We start from the raw sequence: 3,183 nt of genomic DNA, 5'->3' as shown, positions 1-3,183 counted from the left end.
TCTCTTTCATAAAAAATAATATATACTACTGCTGAGCCATCTCCCTAGCTCAAAATGGTTTAACACAAAAATATACTATCTTAGAGTTCTGAATGACTGAAATACAAAATGGGTTGGCATACTTGTAGTCTTTCCAGAAGCTTCAGCTTCTAGAGGTACTTTTACTTAATACATGGGCTTGTCTTTCTTCCTTTAAAAAATTCTTATTCATTTATTCTTTATTTGTAAGGAGAGAGAGAGAGGGAGAATGGGTGTTAAAGGGCCTCTTGCTACTGCAAATGAATTCTAGATGTGTGTGCTAAGTAACCATGAAGAGTCAAAATAAACCTTCACTCATAAGTTAATTTATTTCAGGTATTTCTTTTAGTTTTAACTTTATTTTTGAGCAAGATAAAGAGTGGCAGATAGAAGGAGAGAGAGAGGAGGCCAATGCCTTATACATTAGGCAAGTAAAGGAAAGATGGAGGGAGGGCTAATCAAAATCTAAGAGGATATAAATAAGTCATATGGAAATTTACATTTTTGGACAATGAAACACTCAGAAGCCATAGATTGTTACTAGAAAATGTTCAGTGCCAGGGAGTTGTTGGCCAGGGAAGTCCCGGACACCCTTAAAACATTACAGGCCATTGCCAAGGCTCTTGGTTTGCCACCAGGAATAGATGCTAAGACCCTATTGCTAAAGACTTCATATAATTAGTCTGCAAGGTCACTGGGAAATCCTGCTGGAGCTAAGCAGAAAACCTCCTCCATGTAGACCAGCTGTGGTGGTTTGGTTCATGTGTCCCCCATAAACTTAGGTGTTCTGAAGCTAGGTTGACAGCTGATGGAGATTTGGGAATTAAGTCCTCCTGGAGGCAGTGTATTGTTGGGGGCAGGCTTATAGGTGTTATAGCCAGCTCCCCCTTGCTAGAGTTGGGCACACTCACCTGTTGCTATTGTTCATCTGATATTGGCCATGCATGCCATTGTTTTCCCCTGCCATCATGGAGCTTTCCCCTTGAGACTGTAAGCCAACATAAACCTCTTTTTTCTCACAAGCTTCTCTTGGTTGGGTGATTTCTTCCAGCAATATGAACCTGACTATAACAGGAAATTGGTACCAGGAGTGGGGTTGCTGTTAGATACATGACTGTGTGGCTTTGGTCTTTTGGAGCTGATTTTCAAGAGAAATGTGGAAGTATTTGAAACCTTGGCCTAAGAGATGCCTTGCAGTGCTGTAAGTACAGCTTGATGGACTATTCTGATCAGAATTGAAAGACCTGAATGTAGTAAGAACTGTGGACTGTGAGGTTTGGCTTATGAGGGGGAGAGAGAGCTTTGCTTGGTCTGGGATAGCAGTTTGTGTGAGAAGCTTACAGTTATACCCATGTCCTGAGAAGTTGTGCAGGGTTTCTTTGCATAGAAATGAACTGGTGTGAGCAGAGGGAAATGGCACAGAAAAAAAAAAAAAAATCTTTGGGTGAATTGCTGCCCATTCAGCTGCAATTGAGAGATTACAACCTTTGAGATTGGGCCAACTGACCTGCACTGGGGCAACAAGAAGAATGTAGATGCTTTTGAAGGGGCTGAGTGCTCAAGGAGTCCTGTTCTTCAAAGTCTGATTTATTGCCCCCCCCACCCTATATTAGCAAAGTGTCACCCTAACTGGTAATGTGGAGTATAAGAAATGCAGGAAGGAGAGGGTCATTGAGTATGCAACATGGTCTTGTGTTTTGGAAATGGCCATAGGCAGTGTGAAACAGGTTTGCTGGATGCCTGCATGGAGACCCCATGGGACCATGAGGATGAACTGTAGATTGCAGTGGAGACCCAGTGGAGATTCCAAGAACACAAGATGGCCAAGGAGAGCTGCCAGCCCTGAATGAAGTTTTCCAGGACTATGAGTATCCTAGCTTGAGAGGCGGAATTGGAATGCCAGAGACTTGTTGCTGGTTAGAATTACTGGACTTCTAGGCTTGTCACTGGCTAGAGTTGTTGGACTTGAAGCTACACAGTTTGATGTTTTCCCTGGTTGTTTTAAATCTTGTATTGACTGAATATTCTTTGCTTTTCCCAATGCCATCTTTTGCAGTGTGAATGTTTATTCTTTGTCAGTATGGTTTTTTTTTTTTTTTTTTTTTTTGGTGTTATGGCTCAGTTAAAAGATCTTGGACTATGGGGATGTATGAACATCATTGGAATTGATAAAAACTATGGGGACTTTTAAAGCTAGACGAATGCATTGCATTTTACATCATGGATGGTTATCAGTTTATGGGGACCAGGGACGGAATGTGGTGGTATGATTCACGTGTCCCCCATAAACTTAGTTGTTCTGAATGCTAGGTTGCCAGCTGATGGAGATTTGGGAACTAATGCCTCCTGGAGACAGTGTATTGTTGAGGGCAGACTTATGGGTATTACAGTCAGCTCCCCCTTGCTAGTGTTAGGCACACTCTCCTGTTGCTATTGTCCACTTGATGCTGGCCATGGGGTGATGTTCACCCTCTGCACATGCCATCATTTTCCCTGCCATCATGGAGCTTCCCCTCGAGCCTGTAAGCCAAAATAAAGCTCATTTCCTCACCCTTTCCACAGGCTGCTCTTTGTTAGGTGATTTCTGCCAGCAATGAGAACCTGACTGTAATATCAGCTGACCAAAAGCTGGAAAAAGCTATGCTGCATGCAGTTCAATGGGAGAGAGAGAAATCATCAGTGAAGATACTCACCCGTGGACACTGCAAGCCTTAACTTTGGCCATCCAGGCCAAATGAGCCAACTGGTGCAATAGTGGCATGTCTGTTATGGGTGAAACAAACCACTCTCTAATTGAACTGGAGGCCAGCTCCGTGGGAGAGAATACATCTCTGATACTGAAAAGCTACAACAGGGGTAGTAATGAGCCCTAGGGTTGTAACATCTGCTGTTGTCTGGCTAACAGTATATACTATGCTCACCAAACTGCCCAGTAAGCATTTCTCTTAATGTTCATATCCATATATTAATGCTACTCTCACTTTTGGTTAGAGAAGCTTCTCTTTTCAGATGGCAGTGACCTTGGGATGACTCAGAAGGCATCATGGTGCTGAGAAGAAGTGATAGAGGAGTGCTCAGCAGTGAAATATCTCTCTCACACCTTCCAAGGCTCAGGATCCATTGCGGAAGAAGTGGCAGAAAGAATGTAAGAGCCAAAGGAAGGGT

The sequence above is a fragment of the Jaculus jaculus genome, chromosome 5, assembly GCF_020740685.1.
Source record: "Jaculus jaculus isolate mJacJac1 chromosome 5, mJacJac1.mat.Y.cur, whole genome shotgun sequence".
NCBI classification, from domain to species: domain Eukaryota; kingdom Metazoa; phylum Chordata; class Mammalia; order Rodentia; family Dipodidae; genus Jaculus; species Jaculus jaculus.
This window is presented reverse-complemented; position numbering follows the sequence as displayed.